Raw genomic sequence first — 25,392 nt, forward strand, 5'->3', positions numbered from 1 at the left:
AAATGTTATGCAATAAATTTTCTTAACTTTAAAATCACATTGAACAATGTCTTCCAGTATAAAAAAACCTAGTTACCTCTTTCAAAAATTGCAAAGGTTAACAGTTTTATTTATGATAGACCTTATATGAAACATTCATAACACATGTAAAGTCTCATAGAGTAAAAATGAGGCAAATGTGTTAATTTTATTAACGCAAATATTGATACGATTTCTCTGAATTGTAAACTACAGAAAGTTTTGGGTAGTAGATTTTATAAAATTGGATTTTTATTTTTAGTTGCCATAATTTATTCACGGTTGAAATAAATACATAGTCGCCAAAAAGACACTTTAATCGTAAAACAAACATTATCAATATTGATTTTTTTAACGGTCATTAGATCATTGCATGATTTTGTTGAGACGAAATAGATTTTTTTACGTCATTGAAATATCATAAAATGTTTAGCAATGTTTAGCAACATGTATACATATTTTTTAACTACTCTCATACATTTATGTGAACCTATATTTAGAACGAATGCAATACTAACCCCGATTGGCACAAAGATACACGGACATTTGTCTCATAGGTTTTCAGATACGTCACATGTCAAGACAACGAAGATTTACATATCCATTCCCGTGTGCATTGTTTATGTCGTATAACTCTTAGCAGTGACAACTACGGATCTGTGCATTGATTATTTCACAAATCAATGACAATCCTTGTCAACAGAAATATTTTTAATGTTACCTCTTTTCTATACCTTTTTAATGTTGTTATTTTTTAATTTAAGTAAAATTAAAATCAACCGGAATACTTAATAATATTCCCTGTTATTAAATACCTTTTTAATGTTGTTTTGTGAATTTCGGTGAAATTCAAATGCACCGGAATACTTAACAATATTTCATGTTATCATGGTCTTAACTTATGAAAAACAAACCATAATCTAGAGTTTAAATTTTTCAGTCTGTTTATTTTTTTGATGGTACTTTGTTATTAAATACAAACAAAACTCCCAGTGAACAACATAAATATAGGAAACAAAAGAGAATATGTCAATAAAACGAATAAACGTGAAGACTTATGTGGTCTACGATAAATTTACAAAACACTTTTATCGTCTAACTAAATATTTATAGGTTTTCAAATGCACTTTATAGTAAGCCTCTTAACACGTTATTCAAATTTATACTTTCAATTAAATATTTTATGCCATTCTATGAACGAATAAAAACTTTTAATAGCCTCCAAACAACTCGTGACTCGAGAGGGAGTCACAGCACTATTACTAATCAAATTTCTATTAATTATCGGTTAAAATATACACAAGTGTATGCTGTAGTAAACAGATCTTAATTTTAACGCAGTATGTTATGCTTTCGGTTGAATCTTTTGCGTTACCGTAGTAGATAGATAGTATCTCAAATCGGAAACTTGCGTGGCCGAACATGATGATGGTATTGTTATCACTTCCGCTTGACCCTTTCAATTATGGCTAGCTAGAATTGAAATTGCAGGGTGGTTAATCCAAACGGAAGAAGTTAAGCGAGAAATTTTTCTTATTTATTAATGCAACTACCATCTTGTTAACTTTTTGATTCTGTACAATATTATATTTATGTTGAAACTGAGTGTTCTAAAAGTTTTACAATTGAAAAAAATATATATATTTTGATTGTAGGTAAAAAATATTATTTAAGGGTCTTATTGCAGCTGTAAAATACAGTATTAGAGAAGAATACATTACAGGGTCACGGTATTAAATTTACATTTTTAAGTCTCTACATTACATTGTAGGATGCTAGGTTCAAGCCCAGAACTGCTTTCCACCGTTCCTAGAGGGTTGGGGCATTATCACATGGATAAAATATATTGGTCATTGGTGGGATTAGTACCAGGAAAAGCGCTCTACCACTAAACTAGCTCACTTCCATAGGTATTGAGTATTAAAGTAAAGTATACAATGTAAAAAAAAAAAATCTATATATTTTACATTACCAAAGTCAGTGGAAGCTACTAAATACATTATATATTTTGATAACGTATTTAGTTGGAGATACAACACAAATACCTAATAAATAAGAATCTAGCTGTTCATAAAAGTTTTGAAGTAATAATTATTTAAAATGATGTATTTCTCCAATATTAAAATAATAATAAATGAAATTGTATTTTCTTCTCAGAGGAGAGATGTTAAATATGAATGTATTTTTGGATAAGAGCAGACTGTTAGTAGACTCTTGTGCCTCGTCAGAGGTGGCGGTGGCCAACCTTATGATGTTGGCCATACACCCCCATGTTGGATATACATACCCCAAGTATTATACGGACACAGAATCACAACAGAGAAGGAGCAATATGTTTTATATGATCGCTTTGTTCCAAACGTTTCTTAAGAAGGCTAAAATCTACTTTTAAAAGTATATCGATCTACCAAAGAATAAACAAACTATTTTAAATGGATACACATTGATATTGCCTTGACTACAGGTATCATTCTCGTAAAGGACTATATTTATGAAACTTAGTTTGAAATTCCATACAGCGTCTTTCTTTAACGGGCCACTGCAGGGTTATTCTGCCCACGTAGTCTTATCTTACGACCGCACCACACCCTTGAATGATTGATAAATATTAGGGTTAACTCGGGGTTTGAAGAGACAGAGATTGGATCATGTTATACAAAATAGTTGCTATATGACACAGTTAACGGAATTAAAGATTATCGTCAATCGTGACAACATAATTGTTAATTGATAAAAATAGTGTTTAAATATATAAGGTTTATAATATTACTTATGAATTCGAGGAATTCTAAAAAGTATTAAGAAAGATCAAAACCATGGTTCATTTCTCAAACCATGTTAATAAAACAAAACGTTGACACTACAGTAAAAATTAGGCTTTTTTCAAAATTAAGCTTCTACCTATTGGTAAGAATAAATCAACAAACATCCAAAATTTTGTAATTTTAATAGTAAACACATTAATTTAGATGATAATCGCTACAAACCCATCCATTAGTTGTATTATAAACGCATTATGATAATCACATACTTTTAAATATTATTCGTAATACTATTTTTTATCCACAGTAAAGATTAAAATGAATTCTTTTTAATAGCTCTTGAAATTGGTGGTTAGTTTATATATGTATACAGCGACACGTAAGATCTACATTTTTTATGAATTTACCACTACTTAATAGGCTTTTTTAAGTCCAGTAAGTGTACTTAATATAGCTAAGGATCATTTTCTAGAAATAAATAAACTTAATTTGCATGAGATTAAACTTAACATAAAAGAAATATAAAAAAATGGCTTACTACTACAATTACAGATTCAATAACCTATGTAAATGTGTTGTGGGTGTCTTAGCATTGGTAAATTATACTTTATTATTTTATTTAATTTAATTTATTTTATTTATAATAATTTATTAAGTATACAAAACCTTAAAAGTTCTATGTATAATCTATGTTTTATGAAAATTTGCTTGTTTTCTTTAGCATCAACGTTCGTTCTTCTTTTTACATTATCTAATCTTAACCCTGTTCCCGTTTTAGCATGAACTGTTTCTTTACTATATATCGTTACTTTGACTAAGAAGTATGACATATTGAAAAATTTGTATTTTCATAAACAATATTTTTACAACATGCTGCAGCCCCCTTTTGTTTTTGGTCCAGTCTGCCATTATAGTAAAAATATAGGGGAGAATCATGATTATAACCGCTTTTAAAAATGTATTTAAAAAAATCTGAAGTATGCTTTGGAATTACGTAGATTTTTTATTAATATTAGTTTTGAAAAAGTATAAACTAATATATAAGTTATTCAAAATTGCTTTAGTTAATTTTCATAAAAACTACTGAAATAAAGTGCATAGTAAGTTTATTTTAGACAACCTTACCATTGATAAAAAACTTCGTACAAAGGGGATATATTCGAGCTCTTTTTGCTAATTTTTTTTTACGTTCCCAATTTTGCTGGTTGTCATTAATTGTTATTGCGTCATCATTACATGTAACATCGATCCATTAACACACGGAACTATCTGTAAAGCTGTTTAATTATTCATGAACCTCCCAAGAAGCTTTCACAACATAAGGACCTCTTAAGACACCATCTTCCCACTTACATAAATAAGCAATAGGAGGGGTTAATAAAATACCCTTTGTATTATACCTTCTTTACCGCTCTTACCAAAGTTAGTTTGGTTATTATACGGCACACGTAAGACCAAACAAATAATAAATTATAAACCAACTAGAAGTTAGTATTTACCTTTTAAGTAAAATAGTAACCTTATAGGACAATTTTAGTTATAATTCACCTTGAGTGTGTTAGATTAATTCTTAAATGTTTTACTTACCGAGATCTATTATTTGGATGTGTCTCCATTACTTTTAGTTTCAACGATGTTATCGTTTATTATTGAGAGTTAATGATTGTTAATAATTATTGCTAATTGAATTATGATCGATACTTTTAAAATGGAACATTGAATCTGGTATAAGTCTTGGCTACTAGTTGGTAAAAATTTTAAGCGAGAAAATAACTGTAAATTCATATTTCTGTATGTAAAAAAAATTAGGAAAATACTTTTAATATGTTAGGTGAATTTAATATGCTTAGCTCAGATGAAGTATAATAAAATAATTTAATAGAATATTGATTTTCTAGCAGTAACAGGAGGTGAAATTTCATTAACTAAATGATAACAAGTTGTTTACAAAATATTCCTTTGTTGTGCGTAAACATGTTTTGCTTAAAAGTATTTTAAGCTAATAATTGATTAACACAGGTAATAGATTAATAAATTTCTTAATATTATTAAATAACATATAATTAAATAATATAAATAACATGTTGCGTTTTTATACTTCTATACTATTGTTTCTAATTATTGCCAACATCCCTTAAAATTATATTGTAAATATATTATACTTTTTAAACATTACAAATTTTTTTAACGTCATTTACTAGTTAACTAGCATTTATTAGTGTACATTGCGCAAGGAAATTACAGAGCTCTACAAAAATAATATTCCCATTAAAAATAAGCTTATTATTTAGTAGATTTAGTATTTTGTAATGTTTTTCTTTACTTGCATTAAAATTATTATTATTATTTTAAATTCCGATCAGGAACAGTAAAAAAACCATAATCTTGTACCTTGGTGGGACAGTTATTGATTTATAGCACGGTTAGCAGCGGCCTAAACAAAACTAGACACTTAAGTGGCTATAAAATGTTTACTGCACAAAATGGTTTACTTTGCGAGTTTACTTTTACAACGCTGTAAATTATTATCCTCTCTCGCTGGAAAATATTAAAATAAGTAATTCGGTTGTAAAAGTTATTACGCATATAATAAACTGTATTTGTACCATTACTAAAATAATGCCAATTACAATACTGTAACATATGACGATAGGAAACGTAATTATATGTAGTAGTTTTGTATTCCATATGTTATGAAAATGACTAAAATTAGACATTTTTATTCAAAATATAAAGAATTTTACAATAAAATTGTCAAACACCCCAGAGTCTTGAAATTTATCTTCTTATGGCCAAGATAGTATTGATCAGTTCAGGATTCTTATGGTTATAAAAATTCCAGGGAAAAAGAATGAAACACGCCAATCTTTACTGAATATATATCTACATAAAATAGGTAATAAATTATATGTAAAGTATTTAAAAAGATTTTGCAACTATTTAATAGAAAAATTTAGATTTAGTACATTAAAAGGATTATACATGTATTATTATATTTATAAATTATACACGTAAGGCTTTTTGGTAAACATATCTTATATGGATACAATATCCTGTCAATATTTATGTTACATTTAGCCCATAGTCAAAATATGACCCATAAAATAAAAAAAAAATATGGCCCATAGTCTTAAATATGGTTAGTAGAATGTATATGGTAAGATGAGATAAACCAAGTTTGTCTTATCTTAGTCGAAATACTGAAATGGGTTTTTAAAAGTTCTAATTAGTTGTGTTTCATAATCAAATTGTTTTACTTCACATAAAGACTTAATAGTTTATGCACTGTATATATGTAAAGTTTTATAATACATCAGTCACATGTAGTATAATTGAAGCACGTACAAACTGTGACTCAAATTATTAAGAAAAATATTCTATTAACAAAATAAATTCCCAAATACATTATACCAACCTTACATGTGTTTGTGAGGAGATAAAACTATTATCACATACACGCAATAGTTACTAAAGTTTTAGGATAAGTTTGAAACCAAAATAAAAACTGAAATAAACCCCGTGTGAGTTATAAATAAAACAAATACAGCACTCCGATCACGTATAGTCCCTTGGGTGAAACCAGACAAGAATATCATAGAAAAGTCAAGTCAAGTTCTAAACAACGTGTTCTTGGAAGATGGAAGTTCTAACTTTATACAACCACCAAAAATCAGAATTTCAAACCTCTTTTTATTTTACTATTCAATATGTTAAAAATTGATTCTTTTAGCATTCACAAATAAATACAATCTAAAAATATAAATGTATACTAAGTTCCACGATTTAACGTATGAAATAAATCTAACTATAATTCTTTCTATGCTCTAGCTTAGATACATTCATTGGTGATTTGGTGGGATTCAAACCCGGGACCTCAGGGACTGTAGTCCCGCGCTCTGACCACTAGACCAGCTCGCTCCCCTGATAAGACAAGATATTAAGGTGTATTAACTTAAGAACAATTCTGGTACCTTACATATATTTTATACGAAATTTTATTTTAAATAGATTAAATTTTTAAATAAAATAAATATTATAACTTTACACAAGTATCTTCTGGGGTAAAATTTTTTCAATGAATTATGTTTTTACGAAAATTAATATGTAAAGTCATACGGTATTTTACCATTAACAAGCCACTGTAGGCATGTCCATTTTATATAACTATAGCTTATTAAGTTTACTGCAGGATAATTTAAACATTTTAAGCAGCTTGGTAAATTAAGGTCGAAAAATATTTTAACAAGTTTTTATGCAGCTCTTAACAATAAATTATGACGAAGAGCATGTTAAGACGATTATTGATGCCCAATAACTCTTACAACTAGGAATACTTGAATGCGAAATTTATTTTTTTTACTTTCTAATGTCATACATTACTTCCTAACCATGTCCTTAGCATAAACATAAAATAGAATATTAATCACGTATTTAATATTTATTATTGTACTTATTTATTTTTATTTATATTTATTATATTTATTATTGTACAACGATTGCATCTTACAGCGGCTATACACTTTAGATTTCATATTTTTACAAATAAATAGGTGTTTATATGAGTAACACGTGTAATTGTTATGACACAAAACAATATTAAAACTATATTTGTTGGTTATAAAACAAATAATTAAATTGCAAGCGACCACAGTCATTTTAGATATCTAATTAAACCTACTGTGGTTTACCTACTGTAAATGTTTTACTATATTTAAGTATTTGGTATAAATAAATTAATATTCCCACATTTTGTTGTGCAGTATATACACGTAATTATTCACGTATTTAATCATAATATTAACTAATTAATTACATTAAATGATGATATAACTTACCGTTAAGGATGTGTAGAGTTCACATAGCGTTATGAACATTAGCAAATGATGTTTTTTTTATATATCTTGGTTTATCAGTTACCTAAGAAAAATCAGACATTTATGTTGCTATCAAATGTTTACTGCCCAAAATGGTTTACTTTGCGAGATTTATAATTTTACAACGATGTCAATAATCCTTTTTTGTTTACGAAGTATAAATATAAAAGTAATTACAGAAACTAAATATTTTTGTTATATTTTATATTATTTTATGTTATTTATTTTGTGTCTTATGTAGAATTGTTTTAATAATAACATTTATATATTTATGTAATGTTATTTCAATGTGTAAAATGTATAAAAAAAAAACGTATTTAAGTGGCCAAGCTGTAACATATGCAATAAAAAAACTCATTAGGGATATATTTATATTTAATACACTAAAACTTAAAAACATTCTTCATGTTTAAATTTATATCAAGTTTATGTTTGGAGATTAATAAAAAAAACATATTTCAAGAAAAAACTAGGCCTCTTTGTAGAATAACTAACTTTGCTGCATTATGAGTTTAACAATGTTTTTATTGTGATTTTTAATAACATTTATTTATCATACATTTCTGTTATTTTATTATTATTTTTTGTAAACTAAATAGGTTAAATGAATATATTAACATAGCTGAAACGAATCTTGGAATTGAAAACAACCGTTTTGAACAGTTCTTTGGGAATGACTGTAACAGACCAATAATAACTGTACAACTTAATTATAAAATCTTCAATTATTTAGTAAAATTCAATTAGTAGGATACATTTTGTTTTAAACTAAATAAAACCACTAAAAAGCTTAGCATTGTAAACAAACGTTTCACCAAACTAAAAAGTTAAATTTTTAATGTTAGGTTACACAAAATTCCTATTATTATTTTTCAAAAACTTTAATACAGTTACATTGGAAAGGTTCTAAGGAAAACTTAAATAAAAGTCATGAGAGATATAAGTAAAGCAAATACAGCACTCCTTTCACGTATAACCCCTAGGGTGTAACCAGACAAGAATATCACAGACACGTCAAGCAAAGTTCTGAGTACCATGCTCTTTGTAGAAGAAAGTACTGTTTATTGCATTACAAAATTATCTTCCTAAAAGAAAAGAAAAAATCATTAACTACGATGTCCTAAAAAGCTTGTAGGACCGTAACCTTAACATAGGTAAAGTTACAAGGTATTAAAGATAATCTAAACCTACTTCTTTTCCAGATTCAATGTTTTTATTATGCTGTAATTTATTTATTTTTGATTTTTTTTTTGTAAACAATATTACATTTTGGACTAGTTTTAATTAAAATATTAGAATAGTTTAGTTGCTTCTAAAAGAGTTATGGGGGTTTATTCTTTATTCAATCATTAAAACTAAAGGTATTAAATTATTTTTAATCTTATCTTACATTAATGATATATAAAAATGTATAATGAAATAATGCTGAAAACTAGTTTACATACCAAACTAGTACATAATAGCTGTTACACTTTAGGAAACGATAACATTTTAAAACATGTTTCTAAACAAAAAAGCGTTGAAATTAATTGCCATTGTCTTACTTTCAATTTCTATAGCATATGAAATATTTATTTAATGATTAAATGCCTTGCTATTGGACATGGTATTTATAAGGTAAGAAACCTAGGAAAAACGACAAAAACCTCAAAAGAAACTAAATATAGTTATAACAGTAACTATCATCACCTTATAAAAAAATATATACATTTTTATCTCGTAAAATATATAAATTTGTCCCTTTCTTATTGTATTTGAAAAATGATTAACATTTGTAAGAAACTTAGGGTATAATAAACTTCTTTCTCTTAAAATCATTAAATATTATTTTGGAGATATTTTTTTTAAAACAGTGCCTAATAAAAATAATTATTATCATGAATACGATTTTTTTACTGTATAGCTTAAAACAAATAATACTAGTGTAAAATGTGAAATCTGATGACATCCATCTTCAAATGAAAAACAAGTTTTCTGACACGACACGTAGTTCCCTAAGGAAGTGCTTGACAAAGATATCTCGGAAAGACAACTGTGAGTGTCAAGAAAGATACGTGGGAAGAAAATGTACCGTTATGTGTTTAAAGTTTGACTTCCAACGTGTATTTTAGAGTATACCTTTAACCTTGCCTTTTTTTATTAAATTTACTCTTATGCTTAATAATTAAAATTACTATGTCATATGAAACATGCATAAAAGTTTAAAAAAAACAAACATGAAATACCTATCATGTAAATGTATAATAAAAGTAACTAATACAGGCTACTGCGCAATGGTATTATTCTTCCAGGGTATGTAAATAGCGAGGGGTAAGTTTTACTGTATTAAATGTTAAATGCTTAATTTTACTTGGCACAGAATATCTGTGACACGTAAAACCAGGTGTATTAAAATGTGTGAATAATTTACCTATCCTGCTTTTGAACAATTACTTATAATAATAATCAAGATAGTAACGATTACAGGCTGATCTTTATAAACTTAAAAAGAAACAAGGCCCAGGTCTATATGTAGGAGCGCAAAGAAAACATGCCATTGATTACGTTAGGGTATTTAGGGAACGGATATGATCTTCAAGATAGTAAGGAGACACCGTTTGCAAAAATACTCAGGAAGAATGGTATGTATGTAAAAACCATACAAAAAATTTTACAATACTATTTCAAGACAATAGAACAAATACAATCATGTATAACAACATGTTAATTCATTATTTTGTTTTTAGATAATCATAAACCTGAATAAATTGTAAAAAAGAAAATATTTAATATAAACATTTATTTGGAGAAACATACAGTGTATATATTACTGTGCATATTTCATAAGGCGATTAAAAGTCAAAGTGTTTTAGGGTATTAGAGTTAAGCTATGTTTTCATCATCAGGCTTTACAAACCACAAAAACGGTTCAACTTTAACCAACAAACTTTGGATGATTCCCAGCTTTCGGTAACGTAACAGTTAATTTGACTTTGTGGACTGTTACAAATATTTTTTACTCTATAAAATATGAAATAATACAAAAAAATCATTTTAAGTCAACTGCAGCTTAGTGTTTGATAAATGTTGAAATTCTTTTGTATAAAACGCGAATCTTATTAAACATTTACATAAATTAAGTTCAAACTCTATATCAGTGAAGCGTTCGTAATAGATTTTAATTTTTTTGTATTTGAAAGTTGCATATTTTTAAATATAGACATTAACAATTTTCAAACGCACCTTATAGTATTTCTTACATTATTTTATTCATTTAATATTCCATATTACGTGATTGAAGTTTCGTGTTCCGTTAAGTTTATAAGTTTTACTGAGTAATTAAAATATAACCACAAACCAACATTGTTCTTAGAACATCAGTGTAAAATATTTAGTCAGAAAAGATCTGACGATTTTAAATGCACTTTATTATTCTTTTTGATAACATATTAAAATATGTGACCCCCTAGAAAAGGTGTTTTACCAGGTAAGAAGGGTTTTTATTAGAATAATTAAAATGACTGTTCAAAACTCACTTATTTCATTATTTTGTTTAACAAATTAATTAGCTAATAAAGTTATTTTCCAGGGAAATTTGAGGCTGAACAAGTAAATTTTCCGTATATTTATCAGAACTAAATTTAAATAATTTTTTGTAAATTTTCCGTTAACGAGTTATAAAAAAACGCTTGATCCAACCTTTGTTCCCCACTGTATGGTATTGATAACGATTTAGTCAGATTATTTTCTAAATAAAGCTTGATATTTTACTGAAACTACCGTACATTTTACGTGTATTTTTTGTACAGATATTCCGACGTAAAATAATTTAAATAAATAATGGATCAATATCAGTCAGTAATTAGCAAATTATCAATAACATCAAACGATCCTGCAAATGGATTCCTGATTTAACTAATAAATTTTAATGTGGTTTGCTACACTTCTATAAAACATATATTGATATAAAACATTTCTTCTATCAAATCGTGTACGTATATTTTTAATGCCAACTATATTACACGCTTGTGTAAGCTTTGTCTAATAATATTGAGAATATTGGAAATTCGGTAATCAAAAATACATTTTAAAAACGAATTTGTTAATGTGAGTGTCTAGAAAAAGGGACATTTATATTATAGTCTGAGTATATTTAAATCGAAAGTAAATTATAAAGAATGTAAGCAGATATTTATATTTAAAGACTAAGATTATCATCGTATCCAAGAGACGTAGTTGTTTAGCTAGTTCAAAGAGTGAGTTTATTTATATAGTCTAAAAATGTTTCTTTGAAAATAGTCTACCAAGACGACTTAATTGGAAAGACTATTTCAGTTTTCTGTAACATAAAACATGAATCTCATTTTGTGTTCATTCAATTTATATCACTTTTATCTGATTAGTATAAACTTAAGTAGTATTGCGAAATACATGTTAATCACTTATTATTATTCTATATTTTATAATAGTTGATACTAATTAGTTTTAACAAGGACATATATTATACATATTTATGTAAAATTAAACCAGGTACTAAAAAAGATTTCTATTCATTACCCTTAGTCTCAATTTAATCTAAATACATAATATACATTTCATCTATTGCTAAAAAAATACATCGACAAGATTATGCAAGGATGTTATTATTTTAAAAATATGTTTAAGTATTTAAATAGTTTGTAGAATACTATTTTCAAACCCTCTTCAACTAAGTGAAGTGTTAAGAAGGGATATGGAAAGAGGGGAAACAGGTGATGTTGACCACCCTACTATGTTACTGAATAGATCCTTGATACTATGGCTTCGGTTACCCCTTAGAAATTTCCGGAGGGTGCAAAACCTTCTTTGAGGTTCTGTAGATGAAATATTTTGATACTCGACGTGAGGTAAAATGGCAGGAAAACAATGTACAAGTTTAACATAAGTTTTTTTATACTCGATGTCACCAAAAAAACCAATAATCACTATTACTAAAAACCGAATATTTTTGCTGTTAATCGTGCATTTATTCATGATAATGTATTTATATTTTGAGAAGCAACAGATTATTCGTTTATCCAATTAGTTTTATCACAAAATACAGTGGTTTAGTTAAGTGACACATTTTATCATTGACTACGTCATCTTTTAGTTACATAGCAGTAATCGTTGTTTCCTTAGTTCTTATGTCTAAAAGGTATGGTTTTGACAAGCAATACGTATTTAGTACCAAACACTCTTTGGCAGAAATCAAAACTTTACTAAAATTCAAATAGTGAAACCATTCTCGTATCCTAAATGAACCTTTAATTCAGATAAATTCCAAAGTTATTGTAATATTTCAAGTAAACCGTTCGATACCCCAACTCAATGTTTATTTAGGATTATACAAAAAATCTGCGAGTATAGATTGAGTACACAGGATACTGGGAAGAGACAATTTTACTGTTTTAGAAAAACTGTAAGTTTAAGGTATATTATTGCGTAAAATTGGTTTTATATACATAAACCAATAAAGAATAAGCATTTATAAAAAAAAAGTTTACAAAGGGTCTTTGGATAACTTAAGGTTTTATTTTGGAAATGCTCGGTTTTCTTTTTATCATAATTATCTCTTCAAAGAAATTTCTTAATCGATAAAATCCCAATACCCATTCAATTTGAGTGGTGTTATTCCACATGAATGGTTCCCAAAGAATCATCCTTATTGACTCAAGACTAAATGTTGAACCTTTATTGAGGAGTAAACTTAAAGATGGTTTTGAGGAATAACACTCATTTAAATCTGTTAATTAAAATATATCTGTCATCAAATTCGTAAACATTTTGCCATAACTTAGTCAAATATACTTTAATGATGTTGATGATGGTAACTGAAAACCAATCTAGATTTGTATTTACCGATAAACATTGTCTTTGATGTTAAATTGATTACTCACAATTTTGTCAAATTTTCAAAACCTTTACCATCATTAACATTTTTATTCACATCTGAAATATACGGTTCCAATTCCAAACATCCTATAAAATATAACTCATAAATGTAACATAGTAAAACATCTATAATAGATAGTTATTTTATGCCGATTTTGTGACCTTCAGTATAACACTTAGATAAACTACTATCTTCATCACCCTTGAATTATTCATTCATCTCATAAGAAGCTTTGTGTTCACAACAGCCTCTTAAGATGCCATTTACCGCCTTGCATAAATAATCAAGAGGAGAGGTTAGTACTCAATACATTATCCTACAAGTCTTCTATCTGCACGTTGTTTGGCATCATTATGATCTCTTTTGCAAACTAAAACAAATGATAGGCTGCCAATTTATTCGAATAAACCTGCTGCTAGCCTACGGATTAGGGTTTTAGATTTGAGTTCGATTCCAGAAACATCACCAAAACCATCATGCCTTCGGTCACTTTACATAAAAATATTTATTTATACACAAACCAATCAGTCAAACCATAGTGCCTAATAGGTGGAGAGAATTTTTTTACAATTTACCGGGAAAATAGTAAAATTAAAAAAATATTTCAATACTCCTAAAGTAATCCATTCCGAAGCAAGTAGTTTACTATTGAGTGGAAAAAACTATTGAGTCCCGAAATGGACCTTTTGTGAAACCAGTCCGGTAGTGAACTAGACTTTTCATCAAGATTCTTGGTTCAAAAAAGATGTTGTTCTAGTCTTGTATTTCTGTTTAAGGTTGTCATGGAATATGCTTGCAATTTATTAAAAGTACAGATAAAAAAAATCATTCATACATTAGTGCACTTATTGTCGCGGATTTATAAGTTTTGTTCTAAATTAAGTAAGTATATAAATGTGGAAGCATGAAATAAGTTTTATTTTTGACAATTACAGTAGTTTAAGTTTCAGTTAACATCATCCTCTTGCTATTTGTTCAACTAGTACCACTCAATTGTTTTCTTTTTATATTCACAACATCTGGTATTAATTACATATGTTACAAGCAGTCTTTTGGGAAATGTTATGGCTTTGCCACACTCCGGCCACTTGAGAAATTACTTCAACACACCTGGTTAGTCTCATCACGGTTAATTTCAAGAGGGTAGAGTAATTTTATATTCACAACATCTGGTATTAATTAAATTTGTTACAAACAGTCTTTTGGGAAATGTTATGGCTTTGCCACACTTGTTGTGCTGACCGGAAACATCGTTTATTTGGGAAAATAAAATTAATGTTTATGACAAACAGAATCAGATGTGGTAGATTGGAAATTGACAAGTTTTATATAGTCCGGGCAAACGTATGAGGTATCTTTGTACATAGAGTAGTGAAAAATGAGTATTGATGGAAGCAACTTTTGTTAACCATTCTTTCTCTATATCTGATTGGCAACAAGGGTCTCGGGATTTTAAGTTGATCTTAACTTAAATTATAAATCATCAATCAATTGCAATTTTAAACTTACCTTAAGTCATGAATATGGCGTTCATTACACCTGCAACAAAGCAAAAGGCTTAGTAAAACTAAATATTAGAGCTAATATTACGTTATTATATTATATTATTATTACGTTTATTATTATTACGTATATTATTATTATACGTTATTATTAAATATTATCTAATATTATTAAACTTAAAAAATATTTAATTTATTTTGGTTTAGTATTATTATAGAAACAAAATTTAACTCATATTTTATTATTGTAATTGTTTATAAGTTTTGATAATTCGACTTAATTCCAGGTAATTTCACTAAAATCACTAACTGGATCAATAAAAAAACCGACTGTGTTGAATAAGCAAAATTACATTTAATTTAAAACAACCCAATGTTTTATTTGATATGTATCTAAAATAATTAAAATATAAATCTTCTCCTTATTTTTTAACATTATTTAACCAACCAAGTGTAGGTTATTGGCCGCAATTTTCATTGAGAAATTTGTTATTTTTGCTATCAAGTTATGATGGCCGCTTAAGTTCGCAGAAATCTGTTTTCGTCTGATATATGTTGTTCCATCTGGCTAAGTCCCACGAGAATTGGTCACTGAGGTACAAAGCTTGTCTTTTTAAGGATCTGTTTTCTCCACAAATAATATGTTTTTTATATCCAATAACATATTTATTATTTATTTATTTCCTCCCAACGGTTACACCATTTTACAGCGAATATATGGTATGTTACATGTTGTATCTAATAGGCCACAAAATATTGAGCAACAGTAACTACTCTAGTAATAAATATACAATAAATAACAAATAATATAACAATAACAAAAGCATAAAGAGATTTAAACACATTAACAATAATAGTATCAACAATTTTGACTAGATCAAGTAAGTGTAAGTGATTGATGTTACAAACATGGCTGATATTGACAAATAAAACAATGAAGAAATGAAAAATAATAAATTGTAGGACACTTGATTATGTATGAAGCCTGACTACATTGAGAAACAAGAAACAGTTAATGACACAGAGATACAAAACAACAGCAAAACAACAACAACAACAGGGAGATAATAAAATTTGAAGTTATGTAACTAGTGACTAGAATAGTTAGATAAGGAGCTGGATGACCTTCGATCTGAAGACGTGTGTTGAGACGCCAAAAAAGTCGACATCAGCTCCAACTTCCTTCCCTAGCCGGTGTAGGCGAGATATCCCACTGTTGTAAGCATAATATGTTGGGAAGAACTGCCGTTTGAATATGGATCTGGAGCGTGTTCCTCTTGGTGCAGGGAAGTTGATGCAACTAAGAAGTTCTGGGCAGTCCATGAGGCCATTAATTACTTTGTATAAGAAGAGAAGATCCAGGAACTTGTGTCTAATGCGAAGAGGTTGAAGATTATACTGCATCTCCAGGTCACAAACTGGGGCTTGGGAGTACTGATAACCAAGTTTGGCCATATTGAACGATGTTGTCACGTACATAACAGTTCTATGAAATACAAATATTCTTTGTAATTCGAATATTTTGTCTCATCTCTTTACAACTTGCCTATAATAAAAACCATTAACGTTTTGTTTGTGTGTAGTATTAGTTCCATGTGTCACCTTTCAAGATCTCCTTGAACGCAATACCCTTTATTATAAGCTGAATAGTTGATAGAATATCTATAAAAATCTTTAAGACACACGGAACTGGACATCTTAATTATTTAGGATAAATATATAAATGTTATAGTTTTGTATTACCTGTAAGGGGGTTTAACATTTCTTGAAATTTAAATAAGACGAGCGTAACGATATTATTTTGGTAATCTAGTGTTATTTTTGTTTGTTTAGTTAGCAGATCTAGAACACTTTAGTTTAGTAAGGCCTAGATTACATAAATTAACAATATAATTTATGTATATAATTAACATCACCATTTATATTACACTATTGTTGTATTTTTTACTTATGTAAAGTATTAAGCGGTGAACAGCAAGCAGGTATATTACATAAAGAAAAAGTAAAAAATCTTGGGTATAAATAACAATCCCAGTGTATAAAATACTGTACAAGAAATGTATACAGAGTGTTTATGTGGCTGGTAAAGGCAAAGTGTGGACGTGGGGATTACTGTTAAGCTCGGTTACCGGCTTTAGGCTTCGTCGACCACAAAAATGGCGGGAATCACCCAGCACTCAGACAAAACCTCATCTTTATCATGCGAAACTTTGGCGGGAAAAAATCTAGCAAATTAAGATGAACAGTTTATTAGAATAAAAACTTGGATCCGTCTTGATGAGAAATTTTAACTATATGTTTTTTGATAACGGTATACTATTTTTATTTGAAATTATTTTATTCTGAAACAAAACCGTCAATGACTACAAGTTCAAAAACACGAGTGTATTATTCGGTTGTGATACCATCTATCTATATATTAATAGGCAAGCATGTTTCTTTAAAACATTTTTCTCAGCTTTTGTGCATCGGAGGGAAAATCTACGCATACTGTTGGAAAGATATTTTTTTTGTAGATGTGCAGAATCCCTTTATAAATTAAAATAGGCTCAAAAAAGAGCACAGAAAATGAATTTAAAACTAAAAAAATAACCTGGGAGTTATGGGTTGCCATGATGGTGACGAAATAACAACAAAATATAAACAGAAAATCTAAACAAATTCCTATCACATGTTTTATTTACAGTATGGTGTTAATAAGGTACATTACATAGTGTACGAAACGGCCATGTAGCCCTAACTTTGCCTAAATAATTAAGAATTTTTTATTCAATTTATTATTTTTTTAATTAAATTTCATTAATATATTTTTGGTCGAGTTTTCGACCACTGGACGTCCTCTAGTAACAGTAAATAAGTGGTAGGCCTACGTAGTTATTTTGTGAAAACTATAAATTCTTAAGAAGGGAGCTGTGTCCAATAACTATTGATAATTCATATTGCCGTTTTAAAACTGTACGTTATACAAGCGTTGATGTGGTACGGCAGGATGCAATTCCATGGATGATATAGGCCTATAATAAATTGCGGAAATTACAACATAAAAAAAACATGCTGAAATAAAAACACTTAAAAAATACATGAATAGGCCTACGTGTTTTGCAAAATTATAACTTAAAAATTGCTAGAAAAATATAAATCGTATTTTTAACTCTTTATATGTCATTGCTGATGTTTTATTCCAATCAGGCTTCAATACGTGATTATAATAAAATGTAATAAACAAAGTTAAAAATTACTAAACATATTAATGCAGAGATAATTTTTCATGTACGAAGAACTTTTTGTCGAATGATACAATCCTTTTACTTTTTAATATAAATTGTTTATAATTTTATTTCAAAATTGTTATTTCATAAAGCAAAATAAGGAAATGGATTTATCATGGGACACGAAAAAGTGTCAAATTGAACCTACAATTGTATACCACCATAAATAGTTCTAAAATTAGTTCAAGAGTGACGTGGTCGGGTTGTTGGATAGGCTAGTCACGTACAACTTTTTAACAACCCCTAAATGTAAGGTCTTACAGACCTAAGTGGACTTACTTAAAGAACAAAAGAGACATTCGTAGAGTGACTTAAAGAAACATATTTTTTCTTTTATTACTATACTAGGTTTTATTTATTATATTATGGAATTGATGTTAAGACTTCGTTTATGGTTATATTAACAATAAGATAAAAGTATGTTTTGAATAATGTTTAATGATTTGAATTAACTTTAACATGGTGTATTACAAAGTTTGAATGCCATGGAAATGGGTTATGTAATAAAAAAAGTATAACACTTATTTTACAACAACTTATCTTTAAGTATGTATTCAATGTAAATAATGCTTAAAAAAGTCTTACCTAGGATAAATTGAATTATAATTAGGTGATATACGAAAATAAGTAGGTAATACTTCCTCTAATTTTACAGATTATAAAATATGGTCAAACAAAATATTACAGTCTTTCAATTAATTTTAACTATCCGCTCCTCTATTACATCAGTACAATATATATAGTATCACATCAAGAAATATCTAACATAAAAATGCTTTGTAAAATTAGCTGGTAAAAACTTGGTCATAAGGAAAATGAGCGTTATTATTGATTAATCTAGTTTCTGTATTATTTCAACGATATCAAGGAGTTTAACCAAGTTTATATTTTTCTATTTGAGTTATGGAGCTATAACATTTTCGTTTACAAAATTAAATATATACGTAAATAAGGAAATCAGGTTATTTGGACCTACATACTTTTAAGAGTTTTTAAGTTACTTTTAAGTTTTACACATGCATCTTGTATGCATTCGGTTTATTATTTTTAGAAGCATATCACATTAAAGTCTCTAGCGGGAAAACACACTGTAGTTGCCAGGAGTCTTCTTTCACTTCGATCTTCAACGATTTCGTCCAAAGATTAACAGGGGATTAGTTTTCCGCTCTGACAAATTCAGCGGTAAAGTTATCTTTCTTTCCTAACATTGACCTATCCTGCCCCACGAGGAGTCGAAAGTTTTAAATAGCAGTTTTAAGCTTAGCATAAAATTAAACCCTTAGTAGAACACATTGCCACAAACCCTAACTCAAACGAACGAGTCATAAATGGCAGCCATGTTATAGGTTTTATTAAAAGGATAACAAAATTTCATACAGAGTCAAATCTGTTAATGCAGATGTTCTAAAACATTCTGGTCCCATGTTTTATGCAAGATACTATGCAAGGCCCACCAAGGCTCGTTATGTATTCTCAACATCGACGGTTTCTGAGTATCCTAAACGTGGTCGCTTACCCTGCAGTGCTTCATTAAACGTACTTACGACAAGAATTATAAATGAATTGCAGGGATATACAGTATAGATTTAAAGAAACAGAAGTATACAGGTATTATTTTATTTGATGTATTTCGTGTTAGATATTATATAAAATAACTTAAGCTGACGTAAAATGTTTGTTTAAAGACCTTGATGAACACATTTTGTTAAATTAACGTATAACAGCTAGTTGGGCTATTTATTCAAGAAATACGTCATTTACAAAAGGGTTAGTAGAGTCTGTATTGTCTCAGTATATCTAATTATAATTATGATAATTATGATATGATATTTATTAAACTATATAATCTATACAACTGAAAGCGACATTTTGTAATACATCTACGTTACACAATATAAGCTACAGCTATAACTACTTAAAATTTTGTTACAGCTCAATTTAAACTACTAGTGAGCTCTAAAAAAAAAAATTTTAATACATATCTATGGAACCAGATTAAACAACACAATTAAAAAAAAAATGTCCATTTAAATAACATGGAGTTTTTAATACTTTGTGTTAGTTAATTTTAAAATGGAACCTTTTTTGGTATTAAGTGATATTATCGTAAAGTACAGGTTTACATTAAATACTTGTATATATTTGTAAAATAAGTTTTCATAAACATACCGATGCTTAAAGAGAAAACACACTGGAGTACATTAGCTAATTAGCATTAACAGCTTGAGCGTGAGTAACGTACGTTTGCCCTGACATAAATCCTACTTTTTTTGGTGTTGTATGCAATAATATCGCTAATGATAATGGACATGCATAGTCGAGTTTTATACGTTGTAATTTAATTTAGAATAACTAAAATAGTTTAACACATATCCGATGTAATATCAATGAACATCGATTTTGTGTAGTTTGTGGTACCATGACATTAAAAGTGAGTGGTATTTATGACATTGAAGCGAAAAGAAATTTTATTGTCTTTATATAAAAATCATATCGTATTTTATAAAGAATCGGTTTAGATTCGACATATAGCTTGCTCCTAATGGAGAAATCTCATATTTAGAAATTACAAAGGCAAATATATGAAAGTGAAAAGAAAAACACGATTTTCATATGTGCAGTATTTTCAGGCAGATACCTAGAACAACACGTGTTTTATGAGAGCTCATCTTATATAAGTGGTACAACGAAACAGGCTGGGATTATACTGATCCTCTTGTAGCTTAAGTATCCTGTATTACAGAAATAGAGTGAGGTGATTAAGGTAACTCCTGTAAATTTGAAAACGTTATTATTCAAAAATAAATTTTATTTAAAGCTATGTCTTTAAATTATATACACAACTGCTCATGTTATGAGCGCAGTTTTATTTCATATTGTTGCTGTTAATATTGTAGATTAACAGATCTTTCATAGATCTAGCATCTGTAAAAAATCAGATTATTACTACAAATATTGACTTCTACTAAGGTAATCAAAAATAAATCTACGAGTACTATGCAATAGATTTTTTCTTTTTAAGTCCTTTTTAGTGCTGGAGAATCATAAAACTGTATATAGTTTAAGAAAATTTTTTAATGCTTATTTTTTATAAACTTTGCGTAGTAGTTTTGAACTAATGGTGGAATTAAAGGAAAGTACAAAATACGTGGCCATTGTTTTTTTTTTAGATTTAGGTAGGTATGAATCGATAAAGATATAGCCAATCGGTACGATCGATAATCGATAATGTATCGTCAGTCTAACCAGTGAAACTGTAATAGCTCCTAAATGTACTGTACTATCTTCAACATTAGTACAGTTTGTGTTTCAACAAAACTACTCTTAACGAAAATAGGTAACCCCTTTTTATAATTAATCCTTACTTCGGTGTCATATGATTGTTATAATACAACTGATTTATTGAACCAATCAAATCCTTTTTATATTATTTTGAAAGAGCCATGTAAACGTTATAGTAGGGATCTGAGCCAAGGATCAGATTATATTCACGTTATTAAGCTGGAAAGTAAGGTTTGAGATATGCTTATATTTCCTCACCATTAAGTCGGGTGTTCCACATTACAGTTTCCTTGAGGTTAAACTAATGGCTTAACACAAATAGATGTTCTTTGTATGTATATTTAGTAAATTGCAGTAATATTGTATTTAATAATTTTAGTAACATAAACATCCATTGTATATAAATGAACCTATACATCACATTTCTAGTTTGGTATTAGTTTGTAACAATAGTAAGTGTTGCTTTGAACGTAATATATAATGATAATGATTTAATTGTACGGTTTTTAAACACTCTTAGCCGTAAATTATCAACTGCAAGATACGGTATACCATATTTCTAATAAATCTATTTTTTGTATTCATTTTTCTATGCAAACACCTTCACATCCTAGGACGCTTTATCTAAGTCTGAACTGTTTTACGCATTACTTTAAACTAGTACTAAACGGTTGCGGCATTATATTATGTATAATGTCCATTGGTGATTGGCGGGATTTTAACCTGGGACTTCAGACTCCAAAGAACCGCACTCTACCACTAGACCATCTCACTCCCCATCAAATCCATATTATAGTCGCCTAATGGCAAAAGGTTTTGAAACCTAATTGTCATTACAAACGTGTAAAAGGTGATTAAAACCTTTGGGGTCAATGTAATATATGTTTGTTTAAAGGGTTTTTATTTCACATTAATGTTTGAATAGATTGCAAAAAAGTACAGATAAGTAACAAATACAAGAAATCAAAATATATTTTCTATAACATATAAATATATATAAAATATATAAATTATATATAAATATATTTATATAAATTAAATATAAATATATATAATAAATTATATATAATTATATTACATATAAAATATATAAATGTTTTAGAATATGTTTAGTATTCTTAAGTTTAATTAACACATACAATGTTGTTCATACAAATTGTTATATACATAAGTTGTATTGTTGCCAAAATATAAAGCACATATTCTCGTGTATATTTATAAGGTGATTAAAAGTCACAGTGTTTTAGGGTATTAGAGTTAAGCTATGTTTTCATCAGGATTTACAAACCACAAAAACAGTTTCTACTTTAACCAACTTTAGATTAACTTCCGCTGCTGGTATTGTAAATGTTGATTCGTCATTGTATTCAAAATATATGTTACTTCATCAGAATACAGAATAACACAAAAAATACTGTAATATAACTACAATTTTATTGTTAACACAATTCTATTTTGAAGGAAATATTTTACAAATTTTTATAAGTATTTAAATCAAGCACTTTTGACAAACTGTATAATAATGATCTAAATGTATTAGTTTTACTTTAATAAGTCTGATGAAGCTACTAGCACTATTATATTACGTAAGTTTGTTGACTAAATATGATATATAGGTAAATAGCGATAACTAAACAAAGAATTAATATTAGCCATTAATTAAAAACAATATTTAAATCAGCAAACAAACTTGCAAATGGATTCCCGTTCACTAGTGACAGTCACTACTATATATAACAGTTATTTATAACGGGTATTGATTTGAATTAGGTTCTATTTTACAAAATAGAAGTATACTCGTTTGAAATAATACGTTACCAAACGGTTTGTTAATTTTAGCTACAGGTCATTATATAGTAATAAAGTATTCCTTATCAAACTATTTTAGAAATCTGATAATATGTTCTTGATTTAAATAAATAATAGATGTACTAAGTGTTTTATTTTTAATTCTTGTTAGTTTTACTTCTTTGTCAAAATAAACTTAAGTTCGATAGTGAGATGAAGAATTGTTTTTATTCTTATATCATTATATTACAATTAGTTTTTTTACGTAATGTCCTATTAATCTCGTTATTATCTCATTATAAAAATATTGAAATTTCGCATTTGCCGTTTGTTTTGTTTGCTGGTATTAGAAGTTGATTGTCAAATATAGGTGTACCTACATACACGTACAAAAAGGAAACTGAACTGCAAACTTGTTTGGCAAATTTGCATCATGTATTTAAGTTTTTAGCGTATTGTTTTCAAACCTGGTTCAACTTGTATAGGGTCCTAGAAGGGAGATGAGTTTAAAGGGGAGAAAAATGTAACGTACCACCCTCCTATGTTTCTCAATGGTACTTGATACTATGGCTTTGGTTTCACCCTACCGAACTTTCGGGGGTGCAAAACCTTACTGTGAATTCACGAGCTCGAATAATTGTACCTACAAAGTTTGTATTTTTCTACAGTTGTTCTAATATGGATTGTGGTCTGGTACTATCTTTCGTTTAACAGTTATGAATGAAATAAAATTTATCTCTATTTTATTTATTCATATTATTGTGCTTAGTTTCATATTGTAAGTTCTGTGGTAAATTAGGAACTCTATATATTTCCAACACACTGCCATGGTGATTCATAACCACATATTTTCACGACTTCCAATTATTTTGTACAAGCCCAACCTTAAAGGAAATTAAAGTATATAAAACAAGACCACAACATCATTAAGCCTTGAATTATGATATAAAATATGTTATGTTTTATTTAGATAAACAACAAGCTCTACCCGAATGATACATTCGTACCATCTCCATTTGTGATAATAGAATAATTCACAAAGTGATTTACTAGGTAGTACAATGATAATAGGATTGTACAATAATTACATGGGGTTATTACGATATTTTTGTAAATATAAGGAACAAGTGTAACAAGTAATAATATTTATAAAGGTTAGTTTCAAAGGGCCTTTAAAATCTTTGAGTATTTATGAGCGAATAACCTGTTTTCCTTGCTTCAAGATTTGTTCTCTCTTTAAACAGATTCCTTAATCGATTAGATCTCAATATCCCGTTCCGTTTGGGTGGTGTTATTCCACATGAATGGCTCCCAAGGGAACATCGTTCTTCCTGCTACACTAAAACCTTTGACCTTTATTGAGGTATAAACAAAAATACAATGTTAATTAGTACTATAATTTTAAACATCAGATCAAAAATTACCTCCTGTTAAAGACCTTGTCAAAGGTATCACAATGTATTAATGATTAAAACTCAAAATTTATCCAGAAATATGGTAGATACTATGAAAATCACCTACATTTACTGAAGTGAAATACAAATTTATACTGACAACTATTTCTACTATTTCTATTATTTCTATTATTATTTAAGGTTCCGTAATTTTCTCCAATAGCCGAGCCGGACACAGGATTACACTTGCTAATCTATAAAACTGAAAACGACTAATGTGTTGATAAAATAAATTGCTTTTACACATTTTTTAACTTGTGGTATACGGTAATGTTGTAAACACTATCTCTATCACCCTTGATTTATTCAAACATTTGCACAAGAGCTTCTTAAGACACCATTTACACCCGTGCATAAATAAACATGCGGTAGGGTTAGAACTTAATACATTATCATGTCAGTCTTCTCTTCACTCATGTTGTTTCACAACATTATGACTAATTTCAAGGAACTATATTTAATGGTCGTTTTATTTCTGCCATTCAGGTCATTACTGCTAACTAGAAGTCTCGGAATACAGTACAAGATGGTTCAGCAAATTAATAAAAAA

General features: G+C 28.3%; 1 protein-coding gene across 3 annotated transcripts in view; it reads right to left on the reverse strand.

Annotated features, from left to right (window-relative positions):
- The window catches only part of LOC128996268 (hemicentin-2), a 420,963-nt gene that overhangs the window by 202,322 nt on the left and 193,249 nt on the right, over positions 1-25,392 (reverse strand). For 2 of the 3 annotated variants that reach the window (XR_008491037.1, XM_054421467.1), the window contains exon 3: positions 15,057-15,086. The exons of the other annotated variant lie outside the window; for it this stretch is intronic. The gene's annotated coding sequence lies outside the window, so the exon portion shown is untranslated. The remainder of the gene's footprint in view (positions 1-15,056; positions 15,087-25,392) is intronic. 3 annotated transcript variants of the gene reach the window in all.

Source organism: Macrosteles quadrilineatus, unplaced genomic scaffold, assembly GCF_028750875.1.
Source record: "Macrosteles quadrilineatus isolate MER2022 unplaced genomic scaffold, UCM_ALF_1.0 Scaffold_6__1_contigs__length_79288215, whole genome shotgun sequence".
NCBI classification, from domain to species: domain Eukaryota; kingdom Metazoa; phylum Arthropoda; class Insecta; order Hemiptera; family Cicadellidae; genus Macrosteles; species Macrosteles quadrilineatus.